Raw genomic sequence first — 14,013 nt, 5'->3', positions numbered from 1 at the left:
CTGGCTGCTGCTCACTGCTGCAGCCACCAGGGACTACCCAAATCATCAAATCTCTCTGAATCTTTTCCAAAGATTTGGAGTGCTTTGAATCAATTCAGATGTTTAAATTGGTCCCCTGATTCAATTCAGATTTGGAGATTCAGCCACCAAATCAGACCAAATCTCCTCCAAATCGAATCACCGCCCGAAGCTTCGCACAGCCCTAGTGCACTCTATGACATCTTCCAGGCTGTTGATGAAGACATTAAATGAAACCAGCCCAAGCACTGATCCCCGGGGCACTCTACTTGATACTGGCTGCCAACTAGACATTAAGCCATTATTTACTACTCCCTGAGCCTGATGCTCCAGCCAGTTTTCTATCCACCTTACAGATCATTCATCCAGCGCATTCTTCCTTAACTTGCCTGTGAGAATGTGGGAGACCACATCAAAAGCCTTGCTAAAATAAAGCTACAGCACATCCACTGATCTCCCTGCATCCACAGAGCCAGTCACCTCATCATGGAAGGCCCATAGAAGGTGCATAGAAGGGTTGGTCAGGCATGACTTGCCCCTGGTGAATCCATGCTGCCTCTTCCTAATCACCCTTTTCTCTTCCATGTGCTTCGCAATGGATTCCTTGATGATCTGCTCCATGATTTTACCAGGAACTGAAGGGAGGCTGATTGGTCTTTAGTTCCCCAAATCCTCCTTTTTCCCTTTCTTAAATATGGGCACTATGTTTGCCTTTTTCTAATCTGGGGCCTCTCCTGATCACCATGAGATTTCCAAGATGATGGCCAATGGCCCTGCAATCACATCAGCCAACTCCCTCAGCACCCTCGGGTGCATCCCATCCAGCCTCATGACTTGTACATGTCAAGCTTTTCTAAATAGTCCCTAACCTGTTCTTTCAGCACTGAGGGATGCTCATCTCCTCCCCAAACTGTGCTGACCAGTTTCTTCTACTTGTAGAAACCTTTCTTGTTACTCATCTTGTCCCTTGCTAGCTGCAACTCCAATTGCTCTTTGGCCTTCCTGACTTCATCCCTGCATGCCCAAGCAATGCTTTTACACTCCTCCCTAGATATTTGTCCAAGTTTCCACTTCTTATAAGCTTCCTTTTTGTGATTTAGTTTATTGAAGAGTTCCCTGCTAAGCCAAGCTGGTTTTCTGCCATACAAGCTAGTCTTCCTGCACATCAGGATGCTTTGTTCCTGCACTCTCAGTAAGGCTTCTTTGAAGCACAGACGGCTCCCCTGGACCCCTCTCCCCCTCAGACTGGATTCCCAGGGGATCCTGCCCATGAGTTGCCTGAGCAAGTTGAAGTCTGCTTTTCTGAAATCCAGGGTCCTTACACTGCTGCTTGCCATACTTCCTTTCCTCAGGATCCTGAACTCTATCGTCTCATGATCACTACTCCCCAAATTGCCATCCCCTGCTACACTGTTTGTGAGCAGCAGGTCAAAAAGAGCATGGTCCCTAGTTGGTCTCGCCAGCACTTGCACCAGGAAGTTGTCCCCAGCACTCTCCAAAAACTTCCTGGATTGCCTCCTCACTGCTGTATTGCCTTCCCAGCACATGTCAGGGTGATTGAAGTCTCCCACAAGAAGCAGGATTGGGAAACTTCCATTGTCTGTTTGAAAAAAGCCTCATCTACTACTTCCTCTTGGTCTGGTGGCCTATAGCAGACCCCCACCATGATATCACCCTTGTTGCTCTCCCCTCGGAGAGCAACAATCATGTTGCTGTCCAAACAGTCATGTTGCCACAGACGAGATCACATAAGTATTCCAAAGTATATGTGAATACATTTAAATCTTATGCTGGATAAAGAGAAACACCACTAATACAAAACTCCCACTTAATCAGAAATTCTCTGTTGGAAAGTACTGAGCTTTCTTTTCACAAAACAAATTTGCCAGCATTTCCTGGGTTTTTTTTTTTTTAATATTATTAGTCTGTGACTGTTCAAAAAGAATTTTCCACACTTTGAACACACGCTGTGTTTAAAGGCTTGGAGACCCTTTTTAATTTGAAAAGGGCACTACCAGAAAACAGAGACACTTGAAAGGAGCAGCACACAGGAGATATTAAAATGAAAGTGGTGGATTGCCTTTGAAGGGCTCTAATATTTTCACATCTGCACATGCCTTGATAGACAATGGCAGGTCAGTCAGGATGTATGACTTGACGTTTCTGTTGGCCACAGATGACTTCTTTTATCTGTTTTTTTTTTTTAAACTTGGCAGAAGGCAGAGTAGATTTGCACCTTATAAACTAACTAAAACAGAGATGCATAAGCTTATGTAAGCAACAGCTTACTTCTTCAGATGTTATTGGATGCTATTAAAACTGTACAGTGATTTCAGATGCAGAAACCTCAACATCTATAACTATAACAATTGTCTACTTCAAAACACTCCATTTTTCAACAAATATGTATGCAAAACATTCTGAGACCTTGACGTTTACTATATCTAATCTGCCAAGCTGTCTTTTCCTCTTTCTTCTTGTGTAAGACACTCTGTGGCATGTCTTCTTTGCAGGAAAAAACTTCTGTTATGAAGGCTGCTTTGCAAAGACTTTCCAAATAGCACAGTCTGGGAATCCACATTGCATTTGAATGCATCTATAATGCAGCTGAATTACAATGGATTGTAAGAGGAGTTGGACACCTCCCAGACAACAGTGAATCACTTCCGAACATATGTAGTAGAGACACAATTCCTTGTACAGATTAAAATTGCAGCCATGTGCTTGTGATTCAGGCTGTTACATGAAGCAAAACAGAATGATGTTGGGTGGCTTAGATATCTAGAAACTGCACCACATATGCACCTTAGCAGTGAAACAGAATTTTGCCCATAATGAACACGTGTGATCAGGACCTCATTCTAAACTGGTCACCTTCTGCAGCATGTTCAATCATCAAAAAGTTGGGCTGGAAGAGATCTCCAGAGATCATTCAGTCTAATCCCCTGTATGAGGCAGGATCATCTCTATCTAAACTATCCAAACTATCCCATTCAAGTCCTTGTCTAACCTATTCCTAAAGCTATGCAATCAACCCTGTTGCACAACCACAAGACATGTTGCCCAAAGACAACTAAAGCACCTTACTCTACCACAGGTAAAGCAGGGAGACAAGGGTGGTCAGCGTCCTGCTGCCAAAAGCATTGTTAAAATGCACTTGAGAGATGAAAGCGAAAACTCCCACAGTCTGTATCAATCAGACTATGGGATAACATTCCTTCCTGATCCCAAATGTGGTGATTGGTTGGGCCCTGAATTATTGGAGGGCAAGACCCTTGACCCAGAAACCTCCAGGTTTTAGTCCCAGGAAAAAAAAAAACCATTGGCACACTCCAGGCAAAATCCTCAGTGTTGGCTGCAGCCAACATCCAGTGCTTCTAAGGCAGGCAAAATGAGCATCCTGACTGTTGTAGCAACATTTTCTTCCTGGCCCCACATGGCAACCAGCAAGGCTCAGAAGCATAAGTAAACCAAATCCCCTCCATTGTGCTCCGCAACCTGGGGACAGCAGGCATGACTCCATACCTTACACTGCCTTACTGAAAAGCCAGAACTCCTCTTTCTGTACTCCCTCCATAAACTTATCCCAGCTCCTTCAGTCATCATAACTCAACCAGTTGGGGACTTCAGTTTTTTTCCTCCTGCTGCTGAGCACGGTCCTCTACAACGTCCACCTGCTTTAGGCTGCAGAGCTCTTTTTATCTCCCAGAAATCTGTCGGGGGAGAGAGGGGGCAGAGGGAGTTCCTGAACTTCTAACTATTCCTCTTTACAGAGCACTCCAGGCATAACTATTAGGGCTATGCGAAGCTTCGGTCCCTGATTCAATTCGACAGAGATTTGGCCCAATTCAGAGACCGCATCTCTGAATCTGAATTGAATCAGAGGCCCCTTTAATCTCTCTGAATTGAATCGGAACTCTCCAAATCGATCCGGAGAGATTTGGAAAGATTCGGAGATTCGGGCATAGACACGGCTTTAAATGTATTTTCTACATACCACTAAGCAGCAGGGGCTGTGAGTGCTGTGATGCTGGGGTGCATGGAGCATCCCACAGAAGCATGGTGGCTTTCCAGCGCAATCACCAGCAGACCCGGAAGTGGACCAGAAGCTCTTCTGGTCCACTTCTGGGTCTGCAGGAGAGTGCACAGGGGAGCCTCCCGCCCCCTCCCACTCTCCCCCAGCTCAGTGACTGGTGCCTCCTGGGTCTGGAGGGGCATCCATGGTCCCCCTGGGGCCGACTGCCAAGCTGGGGGGACACCCCCCCATGTGCTCCACAACGGACCCAGAAGCAGACTGAAAATATTTCTGGTCCACTTCTGGATTTGCCTCTCAGCATGTGGGGCCCCCCCACTCTCTTGTGGGACGCTCCATCTGCCCCAGCATCTCAGTGTTCACAAGCCATGCCTGGTACCTCGAGGTATGTAGAAAAAACATTTAAAGCTGTGTCTGTGTCCGAATCGCTGATTCTCGGAATCAGCATCGAATCTTCAGATTTGGATTCAGCCAAATCGAATTGGGGACAGTGATCCAAATCAACGAATTGAATCACTGTCACTGATTTGGGCTGAATCCGAATCCAAATCTGAATTGAATATGGCCCATTTTGCACACCCCTAATAACTATTACTAGATCATCCCTGATTAATGCTTATTCAAACTCTTCTTGAAAACCTCCAGTGATGGAGATTCTAGATTTTCCTAGGCATCTCTTTCACCACCACACTGTCCTAACAGTGAGGAGGTTTTCCCTGATATTCCTTCCAAACATTTTGCACCAAGTGTTTCCTACTGAGTTATCTTCCCTGCTTTCCTGAAACAACAGGGATTGCTCTAAATGTATTTTATTCAAGTGCTGACTTAGCCTAATGCTGCTTTAGTTTACAAGATCAGACAAGATTATAGTCTCTCCTTGCATTGTATCTGATGGCTCCACAGTAACCAGAGGAAAAGTTAGGTCGAAAAAAGCTGAGACTTTTTTTCATTCAAAAATTCATCATGGATTTAAAATGCCTTTGTGGGAGATCATGCAGAATTTGTAGGGCTCGGTTTCTTCTGCAGTTGGTGTATCACACATAATACTTCGCAACCTTTTTCATGGTTCATCTTTAAAACACCACCATGAATACTTTTTTTTAACATTTAAATTTTGAAGCCATTACTTTGTAGTAGCTACTTTTAAAATATTTTTTAGAGTCCTGTTAAAAAAAAATACTGGCACCTCCTAATGAGTCTTAGTGAAGAGGAATAATTAAGGATTTATTATCAAACTTTTGCAAAGTATAAGAATAAATGCTATTTCTCAGTCTCAGAAAAAAAACTGCAATAGTCACATAAGCATTATATATACTAAATTAACACAAGTCATCCAGATATGACAACGGAGATGCCCACGTCTTGGCCTTTCCTAAAACCCTGCTGAGTCCCAAACCGGGTCTGCACAGCATGGTTAGACCTTGCTATTCCAAACACCAGCAATGGAATTTCTAAGTAAAAGAATACACTGTTTTAATGTTGCTTTATGTTGTGTTAAATCAGGGAGGAAAAATGCATAATACTAGTATTAATGTCAACAAGGTTCAGATATTAGAACAATAAGGTTGATAAGAATAACTATGGGATTTATGTAGATATAGAGGGTGCCTAAAAAAAAAGAAGAAATATATTATACATAGGGAGAGCAAAGGAAAATAAATGATCTCTGTAAGGGAAAGCACACCAGAAATAGTATGGGATGAATTAAATGATATAGAATCCAAAACAGGATATTCACACATTTTTCAAGTAGCATGACTGGTTGTTTCAATGATAAAATATATTTCAAAGACACATAAACAGAAGATACATTATTTCCCATAAAAAAAGACAAAGCAATTTCTTTTTGAACAAGAAAGACAAATGAATCTGCTTTCTGAATATGCAAAATGTATTTGCAAACTTCTATTAAGAATTACTTATCAGATCCAAATGCTATCAATATATTTGGCACTCCAGACATGTAAATAACAAAACCATATTAATACCTTGCATATAAGTATCTTTGGTTCCTTAATTAATATGACATCTATAAGGACATGAAATGTAGTTGATGATAACACAAATCAGAAGATTGCTGGTGTATACAATCCCTTCTTTAGTACCTGATTATTCACCGAACACAGGCTGCAAATCAAAACCATACCTTCACAGGCGACTTGAATGTAAGGACAAAGTAGGCATAGACAAAAGAAGCCATGCTGATCCCCTGGCAAGGGGAAATAAATCTTACAGAATTCATAGCATTGCTAATGACTTATGGGACCAATCTTGCCTTGCAGAAGTCAATATATAAGCAGTGAAGTCCAACATGCAGGGCACTTGGTCAGGAATTAAGAGACATGGATTTTATTCCAAGCTCTGCCACTAACCAGCCATGAAACCCAGTTCCCCTCTCAGAGCTTCCTATAACTCTCCCATGTTTGCCCTGTCTATTCAGATTGTAAATTCTCCAGGACAGGAAGACCGATATATAGCTTCTAAAGGTGTTACACTTTCTCACATGTTAAATGCTTTTAAAACAGGAGTGTCCACATGTTAAGACAGAAAAAGAGCTAAGTGCCTCTGAACATCTCAAAGCTATATATCTTCAAGAGTGAAGTATCTCCAAATGGTGTTAAGCAGCTCGTGTTGTAGTAATGTCAGACTGCTCCATGGGGCTAGTACCAATTTGCAGTCCTCAGTCTCCCAGGATGCACTGCTCCCAGGTCCTTCCCCCCCGATGTGGATGAAATATCATCCAGAACTTTACTCCCTCGGACTGGCGGAAAACCAGGGAGAGCAAGGCAGCCACAGGTGAGTGGGGAGCCATGTGGAGGCAGGTGTGAGTGAGTGGGGAGCTTCTGGAGAGCCATGAGTTAGCTGTGAGGGGAGGGAGGCAGGTGAGCGGAGAGCTGGTGGGGCAGCCAGGTCAGCAGGGAGCTACCAGGGTGCTGTGGGATGCCATGGGGAGATGCAGGTGAGCAGGGAGCCACTGGTGAGCCAGAGCTGGGCATCCATGGCAGGTGGCAGCTCCTACCGACACGCCCACTCCCCGGCCCTCCAGTGTGCACGTTACAGAAAGTATTAACACTTAACAGGTGATTGCTTACAGAATGTGCTAACTATAATACCGCCTAACATTCCTTGGAGTTAGCACATGTAACAACACTCTCAGATACCACACTGCTCTGCCTTCTACCTGTCTTCAGATTAACACAGCTAACTACCACACTTTACTACGTGTGTGCACTGTGAGCATGAAGCCTTTAGGCACTGTTGTCATAAGAACAATCATTCAAGGCAGATTCAGAATTTTGTAAACAGTGACTGGTGCTGCAGAGGTAGCTGCACCCCCACTTCCAGCTTTCCCCCAACACTCATACGGGCAGACCACGCTATAAAAGCAGCACCTGGGGACTTTTTATAACAGTTGTGACACATAGGGAGTGCACGGCGCTCCCCCTGGCTGGCCGTGCTCGCCACTCAGGCGATGGTTAGGGGAGGGGGGCAGGCAGGAGGGGTGGTGCCCCCCCTGCGAGCACTGGCTAGGGGCTAGGAATTTCGCAGCCACTTTGCAATTGGCTGAGGGCTCCTCACCCCCACCCCTCTCCCATTGGTGAGATTGGCTGCAGGGGTACCCCACCCCCCAGTCACTGACTGGTCCCCCATGTTTTGTAAGTCCCTGAATAAGGTAAGAATCTCCTTCTTTACTCTCAGCACCCCATCCCATTGCTTTCCCCTGTCTCCAGCTGCCCTGGAGATAGAGAGAACTCCAGAGCTGCTCCTGCCCCACTCCATTTGGCCTGTGCAGGGAGGCAGGCTCAGCTGGACACAGTGGCAGTGGTGGCAGGCAGATAACCCCTGAGCCTACTCCTGGGCTAGCAGTGAATACCCCAGGCAGAGCCAGCTTATGACATGCTGGGGCCCTAAGCTAGGGGTTCCCAATTTTTCTATGTTGTGGCCTAGCAAACTGCGGAGCCCTATGGCTGAAATTTCTGGCCAGAATGCAGCGGGGTGGGCCCAAACCTCAACCATGGCTGCCACAGGCCCTGCAAGAAGAGTCATGGCCTCTCCGCCCAGCTCTGTGGTTTGCTTGTCCGTATTCACTTCTGGTCCAGGAGCTGACCCTTTGCGGCCCAGGGGTTGGCTTATAGGGATAATGTGAGGTCCTCAGATGCAGCTTTTGTAGCTTATGCCTAAATCTAGCACTGACCCCAGGGATAGGGCAGGGAGGAGGAAGCTGCCCCATGCCACCACTGCTGCTGTCCTCAACTGAGCCCAGCTCCCTGCACAACCCTGCTAGAATGGAGCAGGGGTAGCTCTAGAGCTCCCTCTGCCCCCAGAGCAGCCAAACAGTGAGGACAGAGGCAGAAGCATGTAAGGGAGGGGTGTAAAGGTAATGAAGGTACTGCTGAGCATGGAGGGGATGGGAAACAAGGGGGCGCTAAAAGGGGGACAGGGGTTCTTACCTGGTTTGGGTACTTAAAAAAATCTCTGGATGCTGCTCCCACCTCTTCATTTGAAAAGCGGGGGTGACTATGCCATTAAACCCTACTCTGGATCCAACTCTAGAAACATCCCATCAAAGTGATAACATTCTTCCTTTGCCTCCAATGCAGCAAATTGATGTGGAGCAAGTTGATCACTTAGCCCTGCTAACTACCCTATAATCAGTGTGCTGAATAATCTGTTCCAGGTAAAGGGCTTAGGACCTCAGCAGGAATGCCAACATCCCAAGCTATTAATGACTTAAGACCATAAAAAGTAACCCAAGGATTCATGCAGTTGTCATTTGTGCATTGCTTTACTTAAATTCAAGGAACTAGGGCTATGTTTAGTATTTCATAGTACTTTGCAGAACTGGGCAAAGCCTAACTAATTAATCTGCCAGTGTATGGAATAAACAAGCCAAGCTGCTATGTGATCAACAAGAATTCTCAGAAGCATCTTACAAATATCAATGATAAAGCTATCAAGCTGGCAGACAGATTGTGGCACCAAAATTCTAAACAATATCTTTTAACGGAATGCTGTGTTAGCCAGCAAATTTCCAGCTTTCTTTAGAAAAGAGAAATAGAGAAGTATGATGAGATAACTGGCTCTGTGGTTGTAGGAAAAGCAGTGGACATGTTATACCTTGACTTTAGCAAGGCTTTTTGATATGGTCTCCCACAGCATTTCTTACAAGCCAGCTAAGGAAGTATGGGTTGCATAAATGGACTGTAAGGTGCTAGAAAGCTGGCTGGATCAACGGGGTCAATGGGTAGTGAATAGGGGCTCATTGTCTAGTTGGTAGCTGGTATCATGTGTAGTGCCCCAAGGGTTGGTCCTGGGGCTTGTTTTGTTCAATATTTTTATTAACTATCTAGAAGATAGCATAGAGTTTACCCTCAGCTAGTTCTTGGATTATACCAAGCTGGGGGGAGTAATAGATAAGCTGGAGGGTAGGGTTAGGATTCAGAGTGACCTAGACAAATTGGAGAATTGAGCCAAGAGAAATATCATGAAGTTCAACAAGGACAAGGGAGGACTCAGTGGCCTCCCATGGTGTCCAGCCAGGGGGTTGGATCAAGGTAGTCAAGGGTCCCAGGGCCACCGCACCAAGGTCCCCACCCTGCTGGAGCTTTGCAACAGGTACAAACCTCTTGCAACCCCAGCAGAGCCTGCTAAGTTGCCAGCTTCGATAAGCAACACAGACTCAACTGTTGCTACTGCCCCCATTCTCCCTAAGACAAAATGTTAAGTGTCTGTTGTGGGAGACTCCATTCTGAGAGGGACTGAGGGGGCAATCTGCTGCTCCGACCCCTAAACCTGGGAAGTCTGCTGCTTCCCAGGAGCCCGTACATGAGACATTGCAGAGAAGATCCCTGAGCTCCTCCAGCCCACTGACTACTACCCTATGCTCCTTATCCATGTGGGCACAAATTACATGGCTCAGAGCACTCCCAGCCGGGTCATGAAGCATTACAGGGATTTGGGAGCAGGGCTAAAGTGGTTGGGGGCACAAGTGGTGTTTTCTTCGATCCTCCCAGTCTCAGGCTACAGGCTGAGGAGGGAGAGGAGGATTGAGGTAGTAAACCAAAGACTGGCGCTGGTGTCATCAGGAAGGCTTCAGCTTCCATGACCACAGTCTGCTCTTTGGTGAGAGAGGCAGTGAGCTGCTGGGAAGGGACAGCCTCAAAAGGGCCCCAAAAAGGACATTTGCCTGCCTGTACATGAATGCCAGGAGCTTGGGGAATAAACAAGAGGAACTTGTCTCCCTGCTTAACACAAATACTTACGATGTCATAGGGATAACAGAGACCTGGTGGGACTCCACTCATGACTGGGCCACAGGTATAGACCACTATAACCTGTACAGGAGAAATCGAGGGGACAAAAAGGGCAGAGATGTAGCTCTCTATGTCAAGGAAAACTATGCATCCCTGCAAGCTAACATTGGCACCCAGGGTGGACAACTGGAGACCTTATAGGATAAAATCTGTGGGAAACACAGCACAGGGGACACAATGGTGGGAGTCAGACCTCCTACCCAGGATCAAGAGCTTGACCAGGAATTCGCCAGGGAATTGGCTGAGGCCACACATTCGTGGTGCATGGTTGTCATGGGAGACTTCAACTACCCAGACATCTCATGGGAAGAGTGCTTGGCCAAATCTGAACAGTTGCAAAGCTTTCTTTCATGCATGGATGAGCTCTATCTGATACAAGAAGTCTATGGGCCAATGAGAGGTAAAGCACTGCTCAACCTGGTACTGGCAATGGGGGATGACCTAATGAGTGACCTAACAATCTAAGGGAAGCTGGGTGACCATGACCACAAACTATCCACCTTCATCATCTACCATGCACCATCCAAACCTGGCACGTCAGTCAGCAATACAGAAGTCCTCGACTTCAGGAAAGCTGGTTTGACAAGTTCAGAAGCCTTGTCAGAGAGGCCCTGAGGGGCCACGACCCAAAGAGGAGGGGAGTTCAGGAAGAGTTGTTGCTCCTCAAGGAAGTGATCCTGGATGCACAAACTAAGTCTATTCCATCTCGGAGGAAAGGCAGCAAAAGGGCACAGCAGCCCCCTTGGCTCTGCAGGGAATTAGCGAACCTCCTGCGTCTAAAAAGAAAGACCTACAAAGGATGGAGGACTGGATCCACCTCCAAGGCGGAATACTCTGCACTGGTCCGGACCTGCAGGGATCAAACCAGGAAAGCCAAGGCTGCGACAGAACTCCAACTAGCTACAAGTATCAAGAAAAATAAAAAGTCCCTTTTTAGATATGTGGGGAGCCAGAGGAAAAGCAAGGGCAACATTGGACCCCTGCTAAACTAGATGGGACATCTGACAACTGATGCCCAGGAAAAAGCCAACTTGCTAGATGGGTACTTTGCATCTGTTTTTCACCAGTCGGCACCCCTGCCCATTACAGGATGGAAATGCCTGGGTAAGGGTGATTCCTTATCCTGCATCAATGCTGACTTTGTGAAGGAACACCTTGAGAGGCTGGACACCTTGAAGTCGGCCAGTCCAAGAACTCCTGGAGCTCTGGTGAAGTGCCCAAAGACTGGAAGAAGGCCAATTTGGTGCCTATATTTAAGAAAGGAAAGAAAGTAGATCTGGCAAACTACAGGCCCATCAGCCTGAACCCTATCCCAGGGAAAGTCTTAGAAAAGATTATCAAAGAGGCCATTCTTAACAGACTGGCCAATGGCAACATCCTGAGGGATAGCCAGCATAGGTTTGTTGCAGGTAGGTCTTGCTTGACCAATCTTATTTCCTTTTACAACCAGGTGACCTATCACCTGGACAAGGGAGAAGAGATTGATGTCGTATATCTTGACTTTAAAAAAGCCTTCAATCTGGTATCCCATGATCACCTCTTAGCAAAGCTGGCCAACTGTGGCCTCGGCTTCAACATGTTCCACTGGCTGGGTAATTAGCTCCGTGGTTGGACCCAGAGTGTGGTGGTTGACAGAAGTCAATCTTTGTGGTGCCCTGTGACCAGTGGGGTCCCCCAAGGCTCTGTCTTTGGGCCAACACTATTCAACATCTTCACTAATGATGTGGACATTGGTGTCAGAAGTGGACTGGCCAAGTTCACTGATGACACCAAACTTTGGGGTAAAGCATCCACACCTGAAGACAGGAGGGTGATCCAGGCTGACCTTGACAGGCTCAGGAAATGGGCAAACAAGAACCTGATGGTGTTTCACACTGAAAAATGCAAGGTTCTCCACCTTGGGAAGAAAAGCCCTCAGCATGCTTATAGGCTTGGCAGTGCTACGCTGGCTAGCACTATGGACAAAAAGGACTTGGGGGTTATGATTGACCACAAGATGAACATGAGCCATCAGTGTGATGCTGCAGTTAGTAAAGCAAGCAAAATGCTAGCTTGCATCCATAGATGCTTCTCAAGCAAATCCCAGGATGTCATTCTCCCATTGTACTCGGCCTTGATGAGGCCACAGCTGGAGTACTACATCCAGTTTTGGGCTCCACAATTCAAAAAGGATGTGGAGAAGCTCAAGAGAGTCCAGAGGAGAGCCACACACATAATCAGAGGTCAAGAAAACAGACCTTATGATGAGAGGCTAAGAGCTATAGGAATCTTCAGCCTGGAAAAGTGCAGGCTCGGGTGATCTGGTGGCGGCCTATAAATTTATAAGGGGTGCTTACCAGGATCTGATGAAATGTCTGTTCATCAGAGCACCCCAAGGGGTGACAAGGTTGAATGGGCACAAACTCCTCCACGACCATTTCAGACTGGACATAAGGAAGAACTTCTTTACTGTCTAAGCCCCCAGGGCCTGGAACAGATTGCCACCATTGGTGGTTCAAGCACCTACTTTGAATGCTTTGGATGTTTATCTTGCTGGGATCTTATGACCCCTGCTGACTTCCTGCCCCTGGGGCAGGGGGCTGGACCTGATGATCTTCTGAGGTCCCTTACAGCCCTAATGTCTATGAATCTGTGAATCTAAGTGCAAAGTCCTGCACTTTGTACAGAAGAATCCTATGTACCAGTACAAGGTTTGTACCAACAAGCTAAGCAGCAGCTCTGCAGAAAAAGACCTAGGGGTTCCAGTGGAAAAGAAGCTGGATATGAGTCAACAGTATGCACATGTTTCCAAGAGGGCTAACAGCATACTGAGCTGGATTCATAGGATTGTTGCCAACAGATTGAGGGAAGTATATATTCCTCTCTATTCTGCACTGGTGAGACCACATCGTGAGTACTGTGTCCAGTTTTGGGCCCCCTACTACAGAAAGGGTGTGGACAAGTTGGAAAGAGTCTAGTGGAATGCAACAAAACTGGTTAGGGGGCTGGGCCACATAACTTACGAGGAGAGGCTGAGGGAAATGGGCTTATTTAGTCTACAGAAGAGAAGGCTGAGGGGGGATTTGATAGTAGCCTTTAATTACCTGAAGGGTGGTTCCAAAAAGGGGGGACCTAGACTGTTCTCAGTGATGGCAGATAACAGAACAGGAAGCAATGGTCTCAAGTTGCAGCAAGGGAGATTTAAGTTGGATATTAGGAAAAAAAACTCTCACTAGGAAGGCAATGAAGTACTGGAATGGACTATCTAGAGAGGTGGTAGAGTATCGAACCTTTGAAGTTTTTTAAAGCCTAACTTGACAAAGTCCTGTCTCTGGGGATGGCTCTGCTTTGAGCAAGGGGTTGGACTAGATGACCTCCTGAGGTTCCTTCCAGCCCTAATTTCTATGATTCTATGATTTCTAAGTAGATTAAGGAAAGGCTGAAAATGAGAATAGAATCATACATGGGAAACCTTTTAAAAAATGCTTAGCAAAGCCTATCAAATGTCTGCAATATTTATAGAAATAATGTTTAATGGCAGACTGTAACAGGGCACCCACTATGGTACCTGTTACTGGGGAAAAAATGGATACAGCACCCAGAAAGAGGAAAAGAAAAATTACCTGGATCTGGACCAAGGCAGGACAGCATGGATCACTGGAAACACAG

This window comes from Crocodylus porosus, unplaced genomic scaffold (assembly GCF_001723895.1).
Source record: "Crocodylus porosus isolate Cpor-Errol unplaced genomic scaffold, CroPor_comp1, whole genome shotgun sequence".
NCBI lineage: Eukaryota > Metazoa > Chordata > Crocodylia > Crocodylidae > Crocodylus > Crocodylus porosus.
Note: the sequence above shows the minus strand (reverse complement) of the source record.